This window comes from Meles meles, chromosome 2, assembly GCF_922984935.1.
Source record: "Meles meles chromosome 2, mMelMel3.1 paternal haplotype, whole genome shotgun sequence".
In the NCBI taxonomy this organism is placed as follows: Eukaryota; Metazoa; Chordata; class Mammalia; order Carnivora; family Mustelidae; genus Meles; species Meles meles.
Genome location: NC_060067.1, coordinates 1,849,522 through 1,876,403, shown reverse-complemented (window position 1 = coordinate 1,876,403; position 26,882 = coordinate 1,849,522). Strand labels below are relative to the sequence as shown.

General features: G+C 45.4%; 1 long non-coding RNA gene across 1 annotated transcript; it reads right to left on the bottom strand.

Annotated features, from left to right (window-relative positions):
• Positions 1-9,921: 9,921 nt before the first annotated feature.
• Positions 9,922-12,318, bottom strand: LOC123937284. Its single transcript, XR_006817447.1, has 3 exons — positions 11,772-12,318; positions 10,981-11,072; positions 9,922-10,790 (listed from the first exon to the last, which is right to left on the bottom strand). It is a non-coding gene; the product is annotated as an uncharacterized LOC123937284 (long non-coding RNA).
• Between the last annotated feature and the right edge of the window lie 14,564 nt (positions 12,319-26,882).

The following is a 26,882-nucleotide window of genomic DNA, read 5'->3' as shown; positions in this document are numbered from 1 at the left end:
TGGCAGGGGGACGTCCTGTCGCGCCGCCGGGTCCGAGCAGCCGTGCTCACTGTGGAAGCCGCAGCTCGCAGCCGTCCCAGGCTCCGGCTGAGCTCTCCGCGGTGAACCACCAGAAGATCCCCGAGGAAGTGAGAGGGTCAAACCCCATCCAGGTTCTCGCAATCTCTTCGGCTTTGCCCCGCTCCCTTCTTTCCTCTGTCATTTGTCTGCTGGCTTGTTCTCTTACTGCGCTGACGCCCTGGGCAGCCATTTCTGTTGCTAAGGCTGGAACCTTAGGACCCCTGGGCCTTCGGTCTTGCCAAGCCCTGACCCTGGACCGAACTGCCATTTGCCTTTGGTGCTCAGGCCCTCTGGGTGCCAGCATCCCTAGATACAGTAATGGAATGAGGCCGGCAGAGTCCACTGCCCTTTCTCTGTCTCCAACCTCCCTGCAGCCAATAACCCCTCTCTTCACCTCAAAGCCAGGTATCCCTTCTATGACATCTCACGGATGCTGCAGGACAGTGGCTCTCTCCTCCGGGACGCCACAGCAGCCCGCTGCCCCGCGTGATGAGTACCTGTTAACTCGTCTCTCTTACTGGACTTCAGTAACCTGTTAGTTTCTCTTACTGGACTTCAGACCAAGGGCTTTGCAGGATCACTTCGTACATCCACAGAACATACGTCGCTCAGATATTTAATACGTAGAAAACAATCAGAACATTCCACTTTCAATCTACTGCCTCGATTTTCTAAATCCATCAATCGATCTATCTTTTTTTTTTTTTTTTTAACTGCTTACCAGGACGCTAGAGACTCGAGCAGGCACCCCGTACTAGCGTCTCTCCTTCCTCGGCGGAAGCTCATTGCCAACATCACAGTCTTCCAGGCCCGGCTCTGGGAGCACTGTTCTCCGTCCCACTCTCGTGTCTTCAACGGGACAGTGACCTCTCATTTGCCAAATGCCTCCTGATGATTCCTGACAGAGAGGAAAGCCTGTGGGTATGGACCTAGAGCATACTCGGGTGGTTTCCTAGCTCACCAGGCAGCGGCCAGAACCTCCATGTGTCCCGCCCTTGGAACTGACCTCTTACCCGTGCTCTCCTTGAAAGTCCTCCCTCCCCGACACCACTTTAACTCATTTTCAGTTTTCCCAGGATTCTGACTCCGCTTCCCGCCTCCCTCTCTCCCCGCCCTCCCCTGTCTCCTCCTAGCCTCCCTCATTTCTTAGGGGTACGCCGTCAGCACCCCCGCAAGACTGTACTTTATCTCAGTCTTTCTCGTGCTGTTTGTGACTCTCTACTTTGTCTTATCATTATCTCCGGGCAGTCCTTGTCACCCCGGAGTCACTGTGAATATCTGCAGGGCATAGTTCGTCTGATTCGTCTTTGCTGAATCCCTTAAAGCACCCACAGCAGGTCCAGACCCGAGGGGTAGAGTGAGCCATGACGTACTCCGCAGGAGAATTATGCCTGTGCTTCCACCATGCTTTAGAAAGAATTTGAAATATGTTCTTGCCTTTCCTTCTGAAATAAAAACAATTGTTTGGAAAAATGACACAGTTAATTAACAAATTTGTAATCTGCCTCATTAATAATCAGATAATAGAAAGTTTTACTCCAAAAAAGTAGCACGTAAATACATTTCATTTTGCTTTTCTCTGCACATATTGAGTTTCAGTCCATAGTGTGTTGACTTTCCTAAATAGTATTTTTTTTCTAGTTATGGGTACTCATTAAATAATACAGCCAATGTGTATCAACTATGTACTAAACTCTCGGTGTTTGGAATCCCGCTGTCCTGTGCTGTTTCAAAGTCAATGTAGACCATCCATCCGTGCGTTGACCTTGAAGCTCCCTAGTCCTCATACCCGACATCCTTCTCGGCTTCAGACTCCCACGGGCACATCTGGACTCTCCTCTAAAATCGCCGGCTCAGATGATACATGTGCTCCCCAGATCCTCAGCCCTGCCTGCCCCAAGGCATCAGCCTTTGCCTTGCTTCGCAGACACGATGGTCGCCACACTGCCTCACGCTGCTGCCATAGCTGGGAAGCCGAGGCGAACACTTCCCTGACCTTGGCCTCCTCGACAGTGAGGAACACAGCAGCATGGCTGTGCCGTCCACCATCGAGGCAGCCTAAGGTATTCCAGGTCTGACCTGTCTGGATTCATAGAACCTCCAGCTTCCCCAGCTACTACCTGGAGGGAGCCCAAGACATAGCCTGGAAATATAGTAGAATTAATTCCCTATGGAGTCAACTTTGACTGTTGAGAGACAGCAGCCAAGAAGAAGCCGGCAAGTAATTGCTCGTCCTTCCTGCCCACCCAGGAGCTGTTCCGAGACGCAGCAGTTCCGCACTTCTGGCTGCTCTGTGTGACTCAGCAACCAGCTTTGTTTTCTGGAGAACCTGTGCACAGACTCGTAATGTTCCACCTTGAGTCTGTTTTTTTCTCCTCTCCCTCATTTCCCTTTTTCCATTACTCCGGCTTCCTTAGGATAGCACCCCCTAATTGAGAATTAGCATGTGAGCTTTGCCTCAGGCTCTGTTTTCTTTTTCTTTTCGGTTTTTTTTTTTTTTTAAATCCATTAGCCAACTTATAGTACATCATTCATTTCAAATGTAGTGTTTGGCTAAGACGAGATGGACCGCTCTATGACCACAGCCTCGTCCTTCAAGCTTATTTGCCCAATTACTTCTCTTCATTTTTGACTTTAAATTGACCTCTAATTCCTTGACAGTTTCCTTTCTCTCTCTCTTTACCCAACTTCTTACTCTGTTTAGTATGCAGGGCTATACACCGAGTATGTGCTAAACATTACTAAATACAGTGTTTCAAACTATATCATAAAGTTCTAGTAATTATAACAGTGTTAACATAAAACAGATACATAGATCAATGAAACGAATAGAGAGCACCGAAATAAGCTCATGCTTATAGGATCAGTTAATTTACAGCAGAGAAGCCAAGAATATACAAAGGCGAAAGGTAATCTCTTCAGTAAATGATGCTGGGGAAACGGGACGACAACATGTGAAAGAATGAAACTCAAACAGTATTTTCCACAACACACAAAAATTAACTCAAAATGAACTAAAGGCTTGAATATTAGTCCCAAAACATAGAACTCCTAGAAGAAAACATAGGCAACAAGTCTTTGATATGGGTCTTGGTAATGGTTTTTGAATCAGACACCAAAAACAAAAGCAACAAAAGCAAAAATAAATAAGTGGAACTAGATCATATTAAATCCTTCTGGGGGCACCTGGGTGGCTCAGTGGGTTAAAGCCTCTGCCTTCGGCTTTGGTCATGATCCCAGGGTCCTGGGATCGAGCCCCATGTCCAGCTCTCTGCTCAGCAGGGAGCCTGCCACCTCCTCTCTCTCTCTCTCTCTCTCCCTCTCTCTCTGCCTGCCTCTCTGCCTACTTGTGATCTCTGTCTGCCAAATAAATAAATAAAATCTTAAAAAAAAATAAAAAAAACAAAAACCTTCTGCACAACGAAGGAAAACCATCAATAAAATGAAAAAGCCACTTACCTAATGGGAGGAAATGTTTGCAAATCATATATATGGTAAGGGGCTAATATACAAAATATATAAAGAACTCATACAAGTCAAAAGCAAAAAAAAAAAAAAAATCACATTACAAAATGGTCAGCTTACATGGGGTCCCACAGGCAATAATGAAGAGTTGGGTTTATGTCTATATATATACACATTTATATTTATATTTAAGTTTCTCCCACCTTAAGCAAGGGCTTCTTCCATTATATCTTATACAGAAACTTCTCAAATTCAACATCTACGCTTTCTGTCTTTATTTCCTCTGTCATTTCTTTGACTTTCAGTGTATCGGCTTCTCAGTGCTGCTATAACAAATTACCACAAACTGAGGGGTAAAAGTAACTAACAATATGCACTTATTTTCTTAGTATTCTTGAGATCAGAACTCGAAGACCAGCCTCACTGAGCTAAAAGCAAAGTGTCCTCAGGGCTGTGTTCCTTCTGGAGGCTCTACGGGGGAAGTCTATTGCCTTGTCGTTTCCGGCTTCATGAGGTTGTCCACATTTCTTGGCTCATGGTCCCCCTCCGACTTCAAACCTAACAGCTTAGTATCTTCAAAACTCTTTGACTCCGACCATCCTGCTCCCCTCTCTTGCTTGTCAGGACTCTTGTGACTACACTTGGCTCACCCAGATGTGCCTGGATATCTTGTCTCCTCAGAACCCTTACCTTCATCCAGCTGCACAGTCCTTTTGCCATTTAGGTAACACTGTCACAGGTCCTGGAATTAGGACACAGCCATTTGGGGAGGCTGTTGTTCTGTCTACCACACTCGGTAATCGGTTTCCCACCCCTCTACCAAAAACACGTTCCCCGCGGTCACCGATGACCTCCATTTTCTGGTTTCCTTAGCATCTGTCTGGTTGGGTTGACCTCTCCAGCTGTACCACGTGCAGCCTCTTCACGTCTTCGCAGGCAGCGCTCCCTGAGCATTGCGTCTCCACTGGCTGCTCCTTCTCAAGCTCCTTGGCCGCTGGGTCTGCCTCTAACCATAAGTGGCCAAAGTCCTTGCTGCATAAGGCATGGTTGTTCTTCCTCCCTGAGAGAGAGCATCCTCTGGAAAGTAGTGCCCCTTTGGGTCCCACAATAAAGAAGGCGGCGCTTAGAGACGTCCTTGTTTCAACAGCCATCTGCGTGATGGTGGCTCCCAACTTGACATTTCCAAGTCAGGCTTCTCTTCTGGGATTCCAGAACAGATTGCTCATCTGCCTTTTTAGTATTTCCACTCGGGGACCAAGATGCAAGCCAATCAATAACAACATGGCCAAAAGTAAAGGAACATCTTTTTCTCAAGAACAAACTGTTCCTTCAGTATCACTCGCGTGCATAAAGCATTTTCCAGTTAGAATTCTGGTTGGAATTCGAGGAGTCATCCTTATCTCCTTCTCTCCCTCGCTATCCATAAAAACTTCCTCCCAAAGTCCTGCCAATTCCGTCACACACATATCCCTGATATCCATGAGACTCCCCCCGTCACCACCAGCAACCTCATCTCCAGCCTGAGCTGCTCTGAGTCCCCTCACTGTGTCCCTGCAGGTCCTTTTGCTTCCGTCCAGTCCCAACGTGTTCTCCACACTACTGTCTGAGTGATCTTGTCAGAACAGAAAGCTGACTCTGTCGCTTCTCTGCTCACAGGCCATTAATCTAACAGGCATATAGCCACAGTGCTTTGGGCCATCGTTATCAAGGACCTATGAAATTACATGAGACCTAAAAAAAAATTATTGCCTCTATGCTACAAAAGAAAAAGTCAAAAAATGTGTAACTGAATATCTATAAAGCATGATATTCCAACTAGCAATTCAAGTGTACATGTGTATTTTGTGTGTGTGTGTGTATATATATATATATATATACACTCATTTTAGAATCAGGAAACAAAAGGAATAATTTCATCATATTAAAACTCAATTTTTTGAATTATAAAAATATTGATTCTTTAAAAAAATTACATCTGCATGTTGAATGGGATGCCAATACATTTGAATGTTCTTACTGTGCTGTGGGGGTGAAGCTCCTGAAAGGCAGAGTGTGTAGGGCCTATAAAAATCCTTCAACAGTTTGGCCTCCAAGACCTTCTTGTTGCTTTTACAAAAAAGTCCCAAATCTCTAATGGGGCTTTCTAGCAGGTCAGGGTTACATTTTGTAGCTTGCCTTGAGATGTATCCATGTTAGAAGAATACACTGGCCTCCTAGGAGGCCCCAGACCAGTACTTTTCGAATTGCAGTGTGTGCCTGGGCCCCTGGGAAGCTTGTTACAATGCAGACTCTGCTTCGGCAGGCCTGGGAGGGGACTGAGACGCTGCAGTGTGTTTGTCACAAGCGCCCAGGTGCCGGTGCTGCTCCTGGTCCACAGATTTGGTGGCAAGATCCCAGAGGGCAGCCCTGCCTCTCTCCATCAGCCCTCGAGTACTGCTAAGAGCTCCATGCGTCTAAGTTGGCTTAGAGGTTCAAGGGTTAGGAGGTACTTGTAGTCCGATGGGAAATCTTTATGAGAAGATGATTTTGAGGATGAGAAGATGAGAGACTTCATACATGCAGTGTCAAGACTGAGTACACGGGGGGAGAGCAGGAGAGGCAAATAGAATACGCTTACCTGGATGTGTGCTTGCACGCGGGGCGTGGGCCCACGCAGCCTCCGCCTGCCCCCACGCCTCTTTCCCTGATGTCGGACTCTGGCTGAGACTTTCCCTGTAGCCCAGCTTTCATCGGGCAGTTTTGTAATCATGGGCTCGTGTCCCTGTTTTAGGATTAAACTATAAACTCGTAGGTGGCGGAGATGAGCTCTTCTTCTCCATTCAGGGGCCAACAATGAGTACGAGAGTGATGTTAATGCCTATTCAGGTGTAACTTCCAGCCAGAAGGCAACGTTGTTCTGGAATGCCAGGAAATAATTCCTCCCCACAGGACAACCTGTGCACAGTAGCCAGAGTTGGGTTAGCCACTTTGGCCCTCGGATGCCGTATACCCAACAAATGGAAACAGCACATAGCAACAGTTCTATAAATGGCAGCCCTCGCTCTAAGATTTAAAAGAACACCCGTGCCTGTGGACCAACAGCTGGGGCAGCACAAGCTGCTTGCTAACGGAGGCTGCTGGGTGCTTATTGGTTGGTCTGGCCTGCTGTTTAGAGTGTTGTCATGTGATAATTTGTATTATAAGCAGGGACAACTTTGCCTCCAAAGTAGTGAAAGATAAATGAAAATAACTTGAGTGCTATTTTTTTTTCACTTGACGCTTTGCTGATACCATGCCACGTAGATGTGAGCTATTATGTGTCCATCCCGGCATTTAAACAGCAGAAACCTGGCTTGACCTATGGTACGTTTGTCCGTCGCGTAAGCATTCAAGAGAAACCCAATCTATTAGGACCTCTCTGGAGACGTGAGCTTGTCTGTGTCCCAGACCCAGACTGTTTGTAACGGATTTTCCTCCCAGAAAGTCCTCCAGATACGGGAGATTTCATTTAATCAGTCAGCGATGATATTTCCCAGAAATAAGAGTAGTTGAAAATCTGGTTTCATTTCAGTACTTCAGTGGAGCCAAATTGTTTTTCAGGCTTTGCTCAGTCTGCGTAAACAGTGTACCATTGCGTGGGCCCATTCAACGCCACAGTGCCGGCAGAGCCATCTGCTCAAAGACACCAGATAATAAACCAAATCTGGACCTGTAGCGAGCCAGAAGGTCACCGGAGGAAGCCGACCAAACAGAACCACGTGGGCGTCCATGTTAGTGCATGGTCCGACGTTCCTCTTCGTTTCTCTATCATGATCTTTCCAGGGGGGAAAACCATTCATTAACCTAAACTATATGTCCTCCCTTTTCTCTGACCATTCTGTTACTGACTTTGCAATTTACACGTCCAGCGTCTCCTTTGGAAGGTCTAATTGGGCATAAGCTGCTAGTTTAATTGTCAGGGTGGTCCATTTAAAACAGGTATCTATGTTAACGAAGTATAATAAAAATTTTATGCACAGTTTGTTCTGATCTCGAGTCAGTTCATGTTACAAAAGCTGAGGTTCAGGGATTATTCACCAGATGCTGGACACAAGATATGCAGAATTTCCTAGGCTGGGGGCTGGGTATTTACAAACATTCACAGGGTGTAGTAATACAGAGTGGGTGATCGATAAATATTTCTTGAATAAATGTACAGATGTTGCCATAAGAAGAGAAGTGAACATCACACTGTTTTTAAGAATTTAATTAAAGTGAAAATGTAGGAGGATCAATTTTTTATTGATAAAAATATAAAATTTAATAAAAATATATTAGAGGTTCTGCAACAGTAATTGAGTTATTGTATTTTTCCCCATCAGTGAATGACTTCTGTATTGAGAGAACATTTCAGTAACTACATAATTAACACACTCTGCGGTAGCTGATTGTAATTAGTTTTCCTTAACAGATTTCATGTAGGAGTTGAGGCTCCACAGTGTTGGGAGAAGAATGTTTTGAGAGCTTTGCAGTAGGAAGAATGGACACCAGAGTTTGGGCTCAGGCCAGAAATATCCACTTCCCATCGCAGATTCCCATAGAAGCAGACTAGAGCTGGCCTGGTGGAGGGTGTGTGTTCACAGGAATAAGGTAAGGAGCGGGGGGAGGTCCTAAACCATGTTAGTGATGCACTTCCCGCCTCCACACCCAACTTACACACCCACTGAGAGGGCCGTGGGTTTTGAAGCTGCTTGTTAGCCCATGTTTGGCTAATTTAGTGGTTCTCACTTTTTTTTTTTTGTCTCAGAAGACTTTTACAGTCTTAAAATTCTTAAAGACCCCAACATACTTTTGTTTATGTGGGTTGTATCTATCAGTATCATATTCAAAATTAAAACTGAGAAATTTTATAAGTACTTTTTTGTTTGAAAATAACTATTATAAAACCATTAGATATTAACATAAAAGATATCATCTTTATCAAAAATAACTCTTTCCCCAAAAATGTAGAAGAGAAGCATTATTTTATGTTTTAGCAAATCCTTTTAATGTTTGGCTTCATTGAAGATAGCTGGATGTGCATATTGACGTTTGCATTCTATCTGTTATTGTGTAACGTATCACACAATGCCCGGGGAAGTCCACTGAACGAGAACAAAAAGGCAAAAAAGGTTTCAGTATTGTCATAATAACTGTTTCCATCTGTGACTCCCTGAAAAGATCTTGGGGACCCCCATGTGTCCCTGAACCACACGTTGAGAACCATACGTTAATTTATGAGCCCTGTCCTACTCTATATGTCATTGGTGGTCCCTTCTACCACAGTGGTTGTCTTTGACATTTAGCTCAGTGGCCGGCCTAATTGGCTACCCCAACCATAGGCTTCCAAAAATAGGGGCAGGAAAAAAAAAAAGAAAAAAAGGATTGCAAATTATTCAGCTCTGGTGTGCTTTCTCAACTTCCGAGGTAAGTAAGTACGTGAATAAATACACAAATGTATGAAAAAGTTGAACTACTCAATTTCAATATCTTCGTTTACTTGATCTTGAAATTAGATTATAGTCCCACCATGAAGCTTGGTTAGCTACATTCAATCTGAGGTTCACAGAGATCAGATAAAATTTTGGTTTTTGATCCTTTATCACTCTCCCAAACCTTATAACATACAGAGGGAAAACTGCCACATGTGGGGCTTCTGGTCAGCTACAATCCACTCGGTGTTTACTCACCGACCACGTGTTCCTTCAACCAACAGACCCTTATTCAGCTCTGGGGACTCAAAATTTCAAAAGGCAAGGTCTCTGTCGTCTACAGATTCGCAGCCAAATAGAAATGCTGTAATTCTATAACCCGTGCATTTACTCGGCGTGCACGAATCCGTTCAATGACTGTGTATTGGGTACCTACCATGTGCCACCATTGAAGCAGGTGGAAAGAAGAACAATTTTCTTGCCTTTCGGAATTCAACCAACTGGGGCCACAAACCCGCGTAAGTCGTTAAATTACGCCAAGTCCTAACAAGAGTAGGTGCAAGACTGTACGGGAACCTGGAGAGAAAGACAGAAATATCTGGCGCGGGAAGTGAGGGGAGGTTTCTAGCTTGGGAAGAGGCCGAAGTTGGATCACATTCTGTGATCTGAGAGAGCCAGTTTCTAATACCATCTCTACCCCTCTCTGACCTTTGAAGCCCAAATCACTGGGCTGAGAACACAGGGGCCATCCCGTCTGTGCAGCGCCCAGGACAGTGCCGGGACTATCGGCACTAGAGAAGCAAAGGCGTCCCTCAGGGGGAAGCGAATCAGGCAAACATCCGAGAGCAAACCCACACATGCCAAAGCAAGGAGACACGGAAGAGTGCATGTTTTCCTAGAAGTGAATGGATTAAAATCGATAAAGTTGGAAGCGTAAAATACCACAAGATCCTTACTGAGCTTAAAATTGGAATTTTACTGCTTTTTTCAAATATCACTCCCCACAACACCAGCAGAGAAAAAAAGAAAGATATAAAGACATTGACAAAGTACATCACGTGCTGAAAAAAGACAAAGAGGAGCCCTTTTCCGAGAATAGGCCTCGGTAACTTTTCACAGTTGTTATCAAGTGAGTCTGCGTGGAAGTGGGCGTCGCAGGGAGCTGGGCGCCAAGACGTGCTTCAGAGATGCCTGACCCGCTGTCCTTCCTCCCCTTGGACGCACATGTGGCTTTGTCCGTTTGGATGGAATTAGGATCAAGAACCCGAAAAGTACGTTTGTAAACATTCTCTTGAACAGAAGGCCCTGGATGGTAGATTCTTCAGGGAGGACTTGCAAGGGTGGTCATCACAGGGCAGTGGTGGCCCCTTCTCCAGGTCTGCGGCGCCTCGCCACGCAGGCGCGCGCTCTCAGACAGCCGCACCCGCCAGAAATGCGGGAGGCTTCGGGAAGCCAGGCTCGGTGGCCACTCTGAGTCTCACGAAGTATGGGCTCTATTGGAGCTTCGCGGGCTGCCACCACAAACTCCCACAGACCCAGTGCTTCCAACAGCAGAAATAGGTTGTCTCACCCTCCCGGAGGCCAGAGGTCTGGAGTCAGCACGTCCGCGGTGCCGTGCTCCCTCTGAAACCTGAAAGGAAGAATCCTCCTTTGCCCCTTCTGGGGTGGCCATCGATCCTTGGCGCTCCTTGTGCCATAGCTACAGCTCTCCGATCTCTGCCCCCATTACCCCATGTCCTTCCTCCTGTGCCCTGTGGTCCAGATGTCCCTCTTCGTAAGGACGCCAGTCACGGGAGTAGAGCCCACGCTAACGGCCTCATCTTGACTTAGTCCCATCTGCGAAGACCAATTTGCAAATAAGGTCACACCCATAGGTCCCAGGGGCTAAGACTTTAACATATTTTGGGGTGAAACACAATTCAACTCCTAGCAGTATCCTTGGTTTTTGATTTTGGAGCTGAGTCTCAGGACGGGTGTGCTGGCAGAGGTGGGCTACTGTCCCTCTTCCCGCCTGTCCCAAACCTACCTGAAACTCCACGAGGTCATAAAACCAAGACGTCCGAGTGGTTTCGAATCACAATTTAGGTATCATTTGTGAAGGGAGAAGTGACTTGCTGTCTGGAGAATAAGTGTGAGCCAAATTATGAGTCATGAAGGTACTGGTACATGACTCTTTCAGCAATGAGGTGTTACTGCTTAAATGAGAGGTTTCTAACTCAAAAAGCAGTGAGACTCAGCCTGTGTTACCGAAAAGTGGATCTGTGACTAGTATGAGTGACAAATGGTCCAGAACACGTAAAGGCAGGAAGAGCAGGTAGGGTCTAGAGAAAAGCTGGCTGGCACGGGCTGGGGTGTGTGTGTGCCGCAGTAGAAGGGTTTGCTGGACAAGACAGCGACCCTGAAGAGCGGGGAAGAGATTCTGAGTGACCTGTGGTGTCTGACTAGTAAGAAAGACAGAGGACTTGAGACTAACTCTGGTGTGATGAGCTTGGTTGGGTGGGTGGGATGTGTCACTGTTAAATGGGACAGAGAGCTCGGGGAAAAAATGCAGGTTTTTCTAAGGGGTGAAGAAATTACAATACAGAAGATGCTATACAGAGATAACAAAGGCATAAGTTTTATTAAAAGCATTTAGGTAAAAATGTGTTTGTCTGCTGTGTAAGGACACCAAGACACAGCCGCCTCTACGCTAAGGCTTGCAGTGACCCCACACCCGGTGTCCCAAAGGACTGATTTTTCCTTCTTACTGTCAGTTTGCACCACTCCCCCACAGCCAGTCTTGTCTTCTCTGCTTTGGTGGGTGACATCATGACTTACCTGTCTTTTGAGTCATAAGTCTGGAATCTTTCCAATGCCTCCTTCTTCCCAAACTCTCATTATCTAGTCGTCAAGTCTTGTCCATTCCGTCTTGTAAATCTCTTGAATCGATCCTGCTTCTCCGTTTCCATGGTCTCTTTCTTATTGGAGGTCGTAGCCCTCCCTCATCTGTTTTATTACGCCACCAGCACCTTGCCAGGTCAGTCCCAGTGCACTTGGACTCATTCCAGCTATACAAAGTGCTCTTTGCACAACGCCAGTCTGACCATACTGCTGTGAGACAGCTTATCCATGCCAAGACCTGTCCCTGCCCCCACCTCTCCGCCTGTTAAAGTCCAAACTCCTTAACCTGACCTACAGAGTCTCTTACCTCTAGACTTTGTCTCTTTCTCTATGGCGCTCCTTCTCAGCACGTTTAAGCACCTTTAAGGATTTTGGAACTTTGCAATTTCCGAATACGTCTTGTGTCTTCTTTGTGTGATGTTTCCTCCACCTGTTCCCGGACTCGGCCCCTTTCATGTTCTCCCTGGCGAGGAGGAAATCGTCCTCCTTTCTCTCTCAGGTCTCCCTATCATGACACTCCTTCCCTGCTACTCTCCTAACACCGTGTGTCATTTTTCACACAGCTGGCCCTGCCCCCAAGTCACCGGCAACCTCCTTGAGGACAGAACACCCACATTCCATCCCATAAACAGACAGATCATCTATTTTTTTATGCACAATTTTTTTTGCTCAAGATCCAAAGATGAATGGGTTACTCTTCTCAAGTTTATGAAAACTGTGGACCAAAGAACCGGATTATTCTGGGGCGCCTGGGTGGCTCAGTGGGTTAAAGCCTCTGCCTTGGGCTCAGGTCATGATCCCAGGGTCCTGGGATCGAGACCCGCATGGGCCTCTCTGCTCAGCAGGGAGCCAGCCCCCCCCCACCTGCCTCTCTGCCTACTTGTGATCTCTGTCTGTCAAATAAATAAATAAAATCTTAAAAAAAAAAAGAACTGGATTATTCAGACATTGAAAAGAAGCTTACAGCCTAATAGGAAAGTCAAGGTAAATGAAAATGTAAAAAGAAGAAATAAGTTGGTACAGTCAAAAATGAATTACTACAGGTCAGAATTTTAATGTGTTTGGTTAAGAGCTACTGCAAGACGCACAGGCCGGAGGAGCGACAGTTTTATCTTTAAAGCAAACCACACAGATCAAAACAGAACAAAGCGAGAGTGAATTTCCAAATACAAAAATGAAGAGGTCAGTAGACCGATACATTGCTTTTGACGTTTTATTTGCACCAACGAAAGTAGCTCTTAACTGTGCTTCTCTCCAGTCAAAGTAGAGAAGTGGCATCAAAATAAATGTATTTTGAAAAAATAGTAGAGTAAGTATCCATTTTCTGATCAGAACTGACCTCTAGGAACGTCTGACCTGACCGTGACTGATGGCAAAGCTCTCTCCCCCGCCGCCCAGGCAGTGCACCCGCACTCCTTCCCACTGAAATGGAACCGCGGTAGTGCGGTCAGGTCCAAAGGGAACTCCCTGACCCCCTGCTTGCTCTCCAGGAGAGTATAATCTTACTCTGTTCTCCACACGGCAGCAGACCATTCTTAGAATAGATGCTTTACTTTCTGCTTAAAATCCGTCAATGACTTCCCACCTCAGTAGAACAAACTCCACTTCTCTCCTGATTGTGACCGCCTGCGTGACCTGCCTCCTGTCTCGTGGGACTATACCCTGCAGAGGAGCTGGTCACTGGACTCCCATTAAGGTGTCTGCCTGGTCGCGTCAAGATCTCTCAAGCCCCAGGGCTTTGGTCTTCCTGTTTCCGCTGCCGGGAAGTTCTCTCCTTCGTCTCGAAATGACAGCTTCTTTCGTCGTTAGATCTCAGCTAAATAGAACCTTCCCGTGGCTCCCCGTCTCTAAAGATGGCCCTTCTTTTGTCTTCTCCTCTGTTCATTTGTTTTTGTAGCATAAATTTTGTCTAATCTTTAATTAGTCTTTGTTTATTTTTAATGAATTAATGCATTGGTATTTTGGGCTCTCTCTCACGCTAGAAAGTGAGCTCCATAGAGAAAGGGACAGCTCTGACTCATTCATTTTGCCATTTAGTGTTCATTTTATGTCATCATCATAGAAATTTTTACCATTTTAATTGTACTTATATTGTTATAATTGTTAACTATTTTTCTATTTTTATGGGTGCTGTTTATTGACTTTATATCTTCTTTACTGAAGTTTTAGGAAAGTAAAGATCAAGTCCTTTTTGTTTGCTGATGTTTTACTGGAACCTTATGAGTAATTAGTCCTTAATATCTATTTATTCATTAAGTGAATTATTAAATAATTATTAACCAATAGTAGACACTTAAAAGGGTAATATGAAAGTATCTGAAAAAAATTGTCCAGACAATCCATTGTGTCAAAACAATGCAAATGAAGTCTGCTGTCAATGATAACCTCAAAAATAAAAATCTAATAACCAGCCTGTCAGATAGGGATTTCACTTTCTTTTTAAAATCAATGATCCCGTCTTGTATGTTAGCATCTGCTTGAAACAAACTATTTGTTTATGGGGATAGAATGTACTCAAATGCATCTATGATATATAACAACCCAGTCCTTATTATTTGGCGTTGGCCTCAGTATAACTTTGATAGGAAGTTCCAGTAAAGAGGTTTCCAGAGCTGATATTGAAGCATAATTTTTTTAAAATATTTTATTTATTTGACAGACAGAAATCACAAGTAGGCAGAGAGGCAGATGGGGTTGGGGGGAAAGGAGGTTCCCTGCCTAGCAGAGAGTCCGATGCGGGGCTTGGTCCCAGGACCCTGAGACCATGACCTGAGCCGAAGGCAGAGGCTTCACCCACTGAGCCCCCAGGTGCCCCGATATTGAAACATAATCTTGACCCATACTCGTCCTCTGCGGAAAGTTTCATGTCATAGTGTCAGATGGCTGTTGTGGTCTGCAGGTGACAAAAACGGTCACAATACCCTGTATGTCCTTCCACTAAGAGGGGGAGTCTACTTTCCTGTTGAGTCTCTGTTGGCCCTGGGACCTGTTTTGATCAACAGAATATGGCAAAAGTGATACTGTGGGGGTGCCTGGATTGCTCAGTGGGTTAAAGCCTCTGCCTTTGGCTCAGGTCATGATCCCAGGGTCCTGGGATCGAGCCCCGCATCGGGCTCTCTGCTCGGCAGGGAGCCTGCTTCCCCCTGCTCTCTCTCTGCCTGCCTCTCTGGCTACTTGTGATCTCTGTCAAATAAAATCCTTAAAAAAAAAAAAAGTGATACTGTGGCCGTTCTAAGTCTCAGCCTCAAAGAGCCTCTCATACCTTCTGCTCTTCCTTCCTAAAAATCTGCAAACACTATGAGAATTAGCTTGGCCGGCCTGTTGGAGGTCGGAAGAACACACAGGGAGAGACCCTCAAGTTCTTCAAGATGTCCCTGCTGAATCCACCCTAATCAGCCAGGCCGGCCACACCACACGTTGCCAACATGTGTAAGACAGCCCAGCTGTATGAGTTGGCCAGGGCTGCTGTAACAAAACACCGCAGACTGGCCGGCTGATACAACACAATTTGTGTTCAAAGTTCTGGAGGCTCAAAGTCTGAGATCAAAGCGTTAGCGGGGTTAGCGCCTTCTGAGGGCTGTAAGGGAAGGATCTGTCATCCCAGGCTTCCCTCCTGGGCCTACAGACAGCTGTCTTCACGTTCGCATCATGTTCTCCCTGTATCTCTGATCGCCTTCTCTCGGCACATGGCCGTGTCCGAATTTCCTCTTATAAGGATGCTGATCACATTGGATTAGGGCCCAATCTAATGACTTCACTTTACCTTAATTACGTCTGTAAAGATCCTATCTCCAGATACAGTAACATTCTGAGGTGCTGGGGGGTTTGGACTTCAGCATATGAATTTGAGGGGACAAAGTCGGGGGCGGGGTATGGTGATACAGTTCAGCTCATAATACCAACCCAGATCAGCAAAGTCAAGGAGAACTGCGTGGCTCAAATCTGCCTGGCCCAAACTGCTGACCCACGAAACAGAGTTACATAAATAGCGTTGTTTTAAGTTATTGAGTTCTAAAGCAGCTTGTTACACAGCAAAGGTTAACTGATAGAGCCAGATTTAATTGAATTTTAGTGTGTTTACTACTGGGTTTTATGACTGTTGTCCATTTGGGCCACTCTAGTAAAATACCATAGATGGGTGGCTTAAAAGCAAACATTTATTTCTCAGTGTTCTGGAGGCTGGGAGGTCCAAGAGCCAGACGCTGGCAGTTTTGAGGTCTCATGAGAACCTGCTTCTGGATTCGCAAGGTGGCCGTCTTCTCCCTGTGCCCTCGCGTGACAGAAAGATGAGAGAGCTCTCTGTGGTGTGCTTTATAAGGAAAACAATTCCATTCATGAGGGCTCCCTCTCTAATCCAGTCATGTCCCAAAGAGCCTGTCTCCTAATAACATCACGTGGAGATTAGGTTTCAAACATGTAGGTTTGGGGAAGGACACTAACTTTCGGTCTATAGCAGCAGATTTTCCAGATGTTACTAAGTGAATTAAAAGAGTTCTGCTGGGGGGCCTGGGTGGCTCAGTGGGTTAAAGCCTCTGCCTTCGGCTCAGGTCATGATCCCAGTGTCCTGGGATCGAGCCCCGCATCAGGCTCTCTGCTCAGCGGGGAGCCTGCTTCCCTCTCACTCTCTGCCTGCCTCTCTGCCTACTTGTGATCTGTCTGTCAGATAAATAAATAAAACTTCAAGAAACAAAACCAAGAGCTGTGCCGTTTCCATGTTTGCTGTGATCACTGGCAACATGCGGAATCTCTCCAGCACTCCAGCGATGAGCTAGATGTCATTTACCACGACTATTTAATTCTTTTCTTTTGGTTGATCCTCTGGGAAGTCCAATGGCAGTGACCACACTAACATCTCAAACTCAGATTAAGTATTTCCAGTCAACATCCCTTCCAAAGGTATGTTCTTCAAAATATGTGCTTGTCCAAGTTTCACCTGATCTATTGTCTGAAAAGTCTAATCCAGCCCACCTCAGAGCACCCTCAGCTAGGGAGAAGTCATGGTTTACGTACTTTTATGTGTAATGTTACATCTCTAAATACCAATATTTTCACCAGAATAAACTTAGTCTTGCAAAGTTAAATTTCATGCATGTCAGAAACATTTCCCCAGTGGAATAAATATTAAAATGAGAAAAGTTTTAAAAAGAGCAATTCTACTTTTTGGCAGAGAGTGTTAAATGTGTTTGGTCATCAAGTTGACTTCCTATTCCGAAGACTATCCCAATGTTTCGACAATGTCTCAAAGCTCCTGTGAGTCTCCCAGCCAACTGTTGCTGAGGAGGGCAGTTTCTTCACCTAGCAGGAAGGTTTTCTGAGTAACTCACCTCAGAATCCCATATTGACCTCTTCTAATTTTTTCCTACATATTTAAGCACACCTAAAATTGTTACCAAGGGATGTTCTGAAAGTCCTACCTGGTCAAGAAACCTCATTACTCTCGTGTTGGGAAACTGACACATGATTATTCTAATTTTAACGACATTAAGACCCTACCGTGCACATTACACGTCTTATTGCGTAATTTTATGAAGAATTCGACAACAGTGTGTGGAAAATGCCGAAAATTGAGATGTTTTGCTTTAGAGGGCCCATTACTCGTGTTCTAAAATTCGGTTTTAGGAATTTTTTAGGAAACTTAGTTTCTTTGGGATTTTTCACCAGAAACCATGGGCCATCTTAGTCTCGGAAGCACCACTGTGGGGCACCTGGGTGGCTCAGTTCGTCAAGCATCGGACTGTTGATCTCAGCTCAGGCTTTGATCTCAGCGTTGTAAATTCACGCGCTGCGCTGGGCTCCAAACTGGGGTGTGGAACCTACGTAAACCATCAACAACGACAACAAAGAAGTGCCGCTGTGCTCCCACGACCACAGGTTCTTACTGTCCTGAGGGCTAGTTACTGTTTGGCTTCAAAGTGTCAACATTTTCCCTGTGGTTGTCTGGGGAGGTGGTTGGGTTTTGCCGCTCCTTGAAACTCACACTGCGTTCCTTTTTGCATTGCTTGTGGCTGGGCATCTGCCATTTCCTAAGTTCCAGGAAGCGGCCCCTTTTCTGGTCTCTGTTTCAGTTTGTTAATATGCAAAGTTTATCGGGTTTAGGGCGTAGATGAAGTCCTAGACAATTTCATCTCTATTCGCAAATTGACTGAACCAAACAAGAGACTAACGTTCGTAGTAGGCTGCCCAGAACCCTTGGTGCTCTGACGTTCGTTTCCACAGTCTGTAGCTGGGGAAGGTTGGTTTGGCATCAGTCATCCCTTCTTCGGTTCAGGCCTCTTTCCATCTTCCATTTCTGGCAGTCTAACAACCTCGCCACCATTTGCTTCCTTCCTCTCTCCCTCCCTTCCTCCTTTTCTCCCTTCCTTCCATCCTTCCTTCTTCCTAATTGTCTTCTAATCTTCACACGTTGGAGGGCACAGGAGTTCCTCAGTTTCACTTTGCTTTCTCTCCCGCTCTGGATGCCTTCTAGTTCCCTCAGGGGTCTCTTTCATAATCTAATTTCCTTGACTTTGCCAAGTATTTCCTAAACAGAAGGTCTACGTGCCAGACCATATTAGATAATGTTTTTCCTCCAGGTTTTTCTAACTTGAAGAGACATTGATGTCTCTATTCTTGCAAAAATTACCATTGGAATTCCTCTTTCCAAGGTTTCTGACAAGCTCTCATGTTCATAAAATACTTCACACTCAACAAATTTTCCAGAGACCTGCGGAGGAATGGTTCTCTGTCCAGGAGTATCAGCTTGTTAAAAAACAAATAAAAGGCATGTCCAGAAACAGCAGCCAGAATCGTCCCTTTACATTCTTCTGCTTTGCCATTTCAAAAACAGCCTTGGGAGTTTGCAATCGCCGTGACTTCAGGCGCCAGAACAGAGAACGCTAATCCAAACAAACGACTGTGGCAGTTTCCTAATGATACAGGTAACTCATGTCAGCTAAACTAATAGGTCACCGAGACGGGCAGAGCGATCGTAAAGCAGGCTTTGTTAGGGGGCCATCACCCGTGATGGCCTATATTGTTAAGTCTGTGACAAGCGCTAAGTATTTGACTATACTAAAACGTTTTTAGGTATCAGCTACTCTGAGAAATTCACACAAATAGGTGGTTTTAGTTTTTTTTTAATTTAATTTAGTTTTTTCAGTGTTCTAAGATTCACTGTTTATGCACCACACCCAGTGCTCCATGCAACACGTGCCCTCCTTGATACCCACCAACCCCAAGCCCCCTCCCCTCCAAAACCCTCAGTCTGCTTCTCGGAGGGTTTTTAACAAGCAGAAAGTAAAAATACCACTATGACTGGGATGTACTCCTCGAACCCAAAATGGAAGGAATCTATATTTGTTAAGCGTTTACTTTACGGGAGGCACTTTACAAAATGCTCTCTTTGTCCCTCACCATAATCTTTTAACGAAGCGCAACAAGCCTGTTGTTCTCAACGGGGAAACCAAGGCCTCACGATGTCCCGCCACCTTCCACCTGCCGTAGGTCGCCCGGCACCTGGCCGGGGTGTGGGTGTGCGGGGCCAGGGCCGGAGCCCGCGGACCCCGCACTCACATGGTGTCGGAGGCGGCCGAAGCAAAGGGAAAAGGCAGGACTGGTCTGTCCTCCCCATGCTGCTGTGACTGATGTCCCGTGTGGACTCGGGGACAGCGCAGGTCGTGCAGGGCGGCCCGCGGGACCGGGTGGACGCGGGATGTACGCGGCCCCGCACGTGTGGTTTGGACAGAGGAGAATGACATCGAAGTCGGAGTCTGTGGTTTGGGACGCGGCGACACGGACGGAGGACACCGGGCCCCCACTCGCGGCCACAGAGACCGTCCGGGCCGCTGCTGAGCTGGTACGGACACGGGCCTTCCGGCCACACGGTCCCCGTCTCCTCTCACCGAGGCACGGCCGCGGCCTGTCCCTCAGCCTCCCTGTGCGAGGATTTCCTCATCCGTAAAAGGGTCCCAAGAGCAGCTTATGTCGCGGGGTTTGAGGAGCTCCTGGAGCCACACACGACATTGACCCTGACGCATGGTGCCTCTCGCTTCCTCGTGCTTCGAATCTCAAAAACCCTGTGAATCCTTGTCCGGACATGACATGACATGACATAAAAACCCTCCGAGCAGATGGCAGCACCGTCACGCCGTCTTTGGAGTCCAGGACGTGTCACAGGCTTCCCAGGAGCCCCGGCTGTGTCAGCGACAGTGACGGGAAAGCCGGCACAACGCAGGCGCTGAGACAGCGGCCGCCGCGACCGTTGTTCCCACGGACCAGGGTCGGCCCCGACTGCACCGCCCAGTCAAGACGGAACCAGGTGACCCAGGTGGGCAGTTTTCCTTGTCTGTGTCATGGGAGACACCGACTACCTCACAGAAGAAGGATCCTTTGCTTGTATCTCTCGAGCTCTCCTCCTCAGATCTTGTACTGATGATGTCCTAAATCTGCGTGGGGCGTCTCAGTTTACTCAGCACCTCGCGTCCATTCCGTCCCTAAGACAACTCTGCAAGACAGATGTCACAATCGTCGGATCGGGAGATGAACTCAGAGGGACCCAGCGCACAAAGCTGCGAAGGAATGGAGCCAGAGCTCGCGTCCGGTTCTTCTCTTCGGTGAGACCTTCTGTGCTAGTTTCTCGTCTCCCCTCCGTCCTTCCGAGTGTCCTCAGGGGACTTTCCAAGATCTGCAGGCCGGAGTCACACGTGTTTCCACCAAATATGTTGCATCGATCAAAGTGAAGCAAAGAAATAAAGTCCTTCCTAAAAGCAAGTAGATCATTTCAGAGTAAAGAAGAAAGAAACACAATGATATGCTTCATGTTTTTTTTTAATATAAAGATTTTTACTTATTTATTTGACAGACAGAGATCACAAGATCACAAGCAGGCAGAGAGGCAGGCAGAGAGAGGGGGGTAAGCAGGCTCCCTGCAGAGCAGAGAGCCCGATGTGGGACTCAATCCCAGGACCCTGGGATCATGACCTGAGCCGAAGGCAGAGGCTTGACCCACTGAGCCACGCAGGCGCCCCGTGCTTCATCTCGTGTAAGTATCTTTCACTTGCTGCTCTCCAGACAGAATCTTATGACAGGTTAGGCTACAGCGTTCCCATTGAGACGTGTGAACCCAAAAAAGGGGGGGAGCAGGAAAATCAAATGAGCAGACAATCAAAGTTTTTGTATTTTATGTTTTCATGTATTTTAAAGTATATTGTTTTCATACACATACCAATATGAACATTGAGAAATCATTTTAAAACCCGGTAGAAATATTATTAAATTACCAAAGGGACAGTTGATAGGGACAGGTAGATAATTACTATGATTTTTTTTTCTTTTTTGCCCTAATCTACTGTCAATAACTTTTTCCAGTGGTAGAAGCTGACATTTACTTTCTTACCATTTTTAAACCCCTGGGTTTCGGTTGAAGTTCAGTTTCCAGGAAACGTCTCCCCATGCGGGGTCACTGTCCACCACAGCCTCAAATTCCACCCGAGGCCTTTGCCCATGTACACAGTCAGACAACTCATCGTTTGTTCGGGCTGGTTTAGAGGACAGTGCCCGTGTGGCCAAATTATATCCCTTGGAAGAGAGCTGGAATGAAAGAGAACAGATACTACCCACTCGGGGATGGGGTTTAGTGTAGGAAACCGAGGACGTCCGTGGGCCGTGCTCACCGGCTTTGCCAGCGGGCTCGGATTTTTGCATTTTGGTCTCTTGTGCCTGTCATGCTCCTTTTTAAAGACTGCGGAGATACAGAAAGCAGAAAACCAACCTTGTATTCGGGAGGCTGTCCCACTGATGTTCACGTGGAGGGGTGTAAACAGAAGGGTGAAAGATCGGTACATTACAGGAGCACTTACCCCTTGATGGACATCAAACAAGGTCAAATAGAAACTCCTTAACAAGCCAAAAAGACCGAAGAAATAAAGTTGTGTCTCAAAGATACAGAGATTGATTTTTCTGGTTAGTGAAACTAACGGGACTGACCAAACGTCTTTCCCCAAATGATGCAGCTAAATGCCCGGATGTTTGTTATTTCATCCAAGATCACACACTCCCCCTCCCACACGGAGAGACCCCCGTGGCTTAGAAAGTCGGGACTTGCTCTGCTGTGCACTGTGACTGTTTTGTGAGCTTGTTCCTCAGCCTTGTAGATGCGCTGTGAGGCCTCTCGTCGGTTTGGGACCACAAGTGAGTGTGTGGTGCGAAAAAGACCTCACCGTGCAATTTAACAGATTCCCAAAAAAGGAACAAAAATCCTGAGAGAAGGCATTCATAACAGTAAAAATTATGGTTGGTGAAACTTGGCTGAATTGGCTGAGGAATTCTTCATCTTTCTAAAAAGATTTGCCTCGTGTATTGGGGTTAAGTTCAGCCCTGAAAGGGCCTATTGGAAATCATGCTGTTCTGGCATCTGGCTGAGGACATTCTACCCCAAATTAACCACACACAAATGCCATTTTTAGTCTCCCAACATTTGATGCAGACAAGGGTTCACATCCTTTGCAGCACAAGTCTTTATAGTTGCGATGGAGTCAATAAGCATTGGAACCTGCTTAGATAAAATGTGACCCACAACCAATTTTTTCGGTGCTTGTTTCCTAAAAACCATGCTAGTATGCGTTAGATTAGCCATCTCTGCTTTAGAAATCAGAACATACTGAATGTAATTTAATGATTTCTTATATAATGGTGACTGAAAGCAGAGTAATCTATTAAATATCTTTAAAATTTTTCTTCTGAATCTGTAATCACTAGGAACTCCAGGGTCCAGGAAATAGAATATAAATTAAAAAAAAAAAAATCTGACTAAGGAATCCTGCCTCCAAAAACAATGCTTTCAGTGGTTTTAAATATCTAGATACGTTTTCAGGTTCCGTTGTGATCATTAAATATATATGTCCCATGTGACGCTGAAGAGGGTGACGCCTGTACCAAGCTGAGTCTGTCTTCTGGAAGCTCTGCTTGTAGGAACGGCGTGATTGCCGCACGCGGCAGGGTTTTCTCAACAGCTGGAACACCCGAGTACCTGTCAACAGACGACAGATGAACACAGTGTGGTATATCGGGATGAGGGAGTGGTACTCGGCTTGTTCATACAATGGAAGATTATCCAGCTTTGAAAAGGAGGGAGATCCTGTCACGTGCTACAGCGCAGATAAACCATGAGGATATTAAGCTAAGAGAAATAAACCCCACTCATGAGGACACAAATACGGCATAATTGTACTTCTGTGAAAAACCCAGAGTAGTCAAATTCATAGAAAGGGAAAGTAGGATGATAGTTGCCAAGAATGGGGCCATGGGGTTGATGAGGAATTATGCTTAATGGGTACAGGGTTTTTGGAAATTGGTTACACAACAAGGGGACTGTATTTAACACGACTGAACCATATGTACCTTAAAAATGGTCAAGAAGGTACATTTTGTTATGTGTCTTTTGCCACAATTTAAAACTTTTTAAAATTATAAATTCTATGATTTAAGCTTGCAATAGTGTCCTTTTCTTCTCTTATAGATTCATATGTAGAAAATCATGTAGGTTGACGACAGGACGGCGTTAAGATTTCACTCTGGAGAGGGGCGCCTGGGTGGCTCAGTGGGTTAAGCCTCTGCCTTCAGCTCAGGTCATGATCTCAGGGTCCTGGGATCGAGCCCCGTATCGGGCTCTCTGCTTGGCAGGGAGCCTGCTTCCTCCCCTCTCTGGCTGCCTCTCTGCCTACTTGTAATCTCTCTCTCTCTCTCTCTCTGTAAAAAAGAAAAAAAAAAAAAGATTTCACTCTGGAGGAAGCAGGTAGACCAGTAAGAACTTAACTGTACAGTAGCCTTGGTTTCCCTTTTAGAGCACGTGGTGTTGATGGGGAAAACATTCTTTCTACCAGAAGTCAAGGAAGAGATGATTTTTCTAAAAGTTTATAGTTCCTTAAACTTTCTTATTCTATTTTCTCCCCTCTGTTTTGTTTCTCTCATTTCTCCATCCCCACCAACTCCTTACCCGTCGTCTACTCTGTATGCTCGGGCTCCTGAAATCCGTTCTTCTGATTTGCCTCTGTCCATTTCTTACCTTTTCCTGGTTCTTTAGATAGACAACCGTGGATTTATAGACAAGTTGGGGTTAACTGGGAAGTAGTTGGTAAGAGAAGGTCGGCAATTCAAAATGCTAGTTAGGAAGTCCAAACTGTTGAATCGGGATTAAAGATTCAAGCCTGGATCTGAGAGAGGAGGCAGCGGACCAAGGGATGGTGAGATGGCTGGGCCAGGAGCCAAAGGAACAGAGAGGCCAGGAGACCAAAGTAGAGAGGCAGTCTTCAGCTAAAGGTGCAAATTGGCCTAACAGAAGGCCAGCTTTGGAGGCAGTGAACACGGGATGCAAACATGAATGCTGCCAAACATTCATGTGTTTCCAGGATGCATCCTTACAGTAGGAGGGTCCCACTGAACAAAAGCTCTGTTTGAGAGGTTACAACCAGTGGATCAATGACTCTTAGACTTTTAGCACAGCCGGTGTTCCAGCCACCTGTATTCATCGTAGCTCCGCTGAACTCTTCTTTCCCTCACATTGCCATGATTTTATGAATACTACTCTTGGTCTAGACAAAACGCCATCCAAAAGAACGTTTTCTGGAGATGGAAATGTTCTATATTGCGTGGTCCAGTACAGTGGCCACTAGCCACATGGGACTAGAGAATGATCTATTGGACATCATAGGTCTGGAATGTTCTTCCCTATTTCCTAATCTGCCACAGCTCTACTGCCTTCCGTTCCGTGTCTAACACCATCAGGTTTCACACAGACTCTCAGATCCCTTTTATTGCTTCTGTGTGCCTCTCTCGGCTTCTCAGTTTTTGATTCTAGTAACTTATACCTACGACTCTTAGAAGATTGTCCTGTGGGTACTGGAGCCATTGTGCATGCAAGGGCTGAGGTCCAAGAGCCTGGGAGTTTAGATCCTGCCCCGTCTCCTCACCCCAACTCCAGGGCAGCCCTCAATCCCTGAGGACGAAAGCCCTGCTTCCTCTGGATCAGACCAGTCATGAAGTAGAAGGCACATTCCCAAGTTCTCCCCAGTATTAGGTTCAAGCTTCTTCTGCAGGACCTTATGCTTGGTTGGTTTCCCCTCCTTGTCTGCTTCCTCACCAGTTTCTTCTGGGACACTTCCTCAGTACATCACTTGCACGTGAATCTTCACATCAGGGTCTGTGTCTAGGGAATTCTAAGACAAACTGAAATGCCGATTCCTCTGTGACGCTTGCCCCAGTCCCCAATCAAAATTAATCTCAAAGCCCTATAAGCTGCCGTGACATTTTATTTAAATTTCTAGAATAACACCAAGTAAATGTAAATTACATTCGTAGCTGGGTCCCCAACCAGAATGTGAGCTATTGTGGGGTGGGGATCATGTCCTATCCGTCCTCATAGCCTCTTTTTCAATGTCGTTGTGTTATAAATTCTATAAAGTATTTATTGAATTTGACTATAAAGGAAAATGTGGACATCGTGACTTTTTCACCATTTTTAATACAAATATTTAATGATTTATGGTTATTAAAATTTGTAGAAAAGAGAGTTGGTTGCCAGAAGGTACTTATTCACTGTACTATAGATTTTTTTCCATATTCAGTGATGATGGCTAGCACTTTTTTTAATTTGAAAGAGATTAACATAAAAATATGTCTTACCAAAAAACAGCTCATATACTCATTGACAGGGACAATACTTCCTGATTTTTATGAGTTCTTCAAACGTTAGAGTCTTTAGAAGTTCAACTGGGAATGATTCAGCTGTATCACTGAGCCAAATCAGGGCACCACACACAATAGAAAGGAAAAGCACATCTTTCCCATCGTTTGATGATTATAAGTTCATAAAACATGGACCAAGTTGAATAGCTTGTAGCTATTTTAAAACACATAACTGAAGATACTCAAAGAGATTTATCAAATGGACAAATAAATAATGTTTAATGCCAAAGAAAAGTAGATCACGGAGTAGTATATAGTTCTAAAAATGAAACGTATAGGCACATAGGAAATAAAAAACAGAAAAAATATTAGAAATGGTTGGCTCTGAATAATGCCATTTAAGGTGGTTTCTTTTTCTTTCTTTACTCTTTGTTGATTTTGCCACACTTTTTTGTTGTTGTTGTTGTTGTTTATTTGTTTGTTAAATAATCTCTACACCCAGTACGGAGCTTGAACTCACAACCCCAAAATCAGACTTGCATGCTCCACTGACTGCGCCAGCCAGGCAACCCAATTTTCTAGGTTTTCTCCAATGAATATGGGCACTATTGAAATAAGAAAACAAATGTATTTTTAAAGCATCTAGTTACTTCCATAACTTTCCAGGGTTGCCCACTCCAAAAATCAGCAAGAAAAATCAAATGAAAATGTAGGTTTACATACAGAGGCATAAAAATGATAACAACAGTGGTTTTGTTCATTGAGAATCATTTATAATCCAGTCAAGTGCAGAGTGACCTGCTTCTGAACGCCAGACGCTCTGAGTTGAGAAAGTCGTGGAATGATTCTCACGATGGAGACGGGAGCCCCTTCCCTTGTACCATTTGGTCCTTCCCTTAAGCACTTTCACGTAGGCATGAAGGTGACGTGCAAAGCCTACGTCCTTGTGACAAAACGCACCAATTCAACCATTTGAACATCTTGTTAGAAATTCAGATGCATCTTTGTTCGTTTGATTATGTTGAAAAGTAACAAGTTAATTTGGCTGAAAGAACTTAACAGACCACACTGCCTTATGGAACTGTAATTTAAATGGACTGAAATTATTAAATCAGAAATACGTCACTCAGATTTCCTATTGACCAAACTGCTCAGGTTCTGCAAGGAAATATCCTAAATTTTCCCTTTGAAATTCTCCTCTGGCAGTAAATAATAAAAAAGGGAACCTGACCTTCCCCTCGCTGTATGGAGAGGAAGATGACGATCGATGAGGCACGAAGGTTTTAAGTGATATTAGATGATCGAATATCACATGATATTAGACTCCTGTCTGAAAGAAAACTTTGGGTAAGTGCACAGCAGTTGTTGAGGGGTAAGAATATTCTGTCC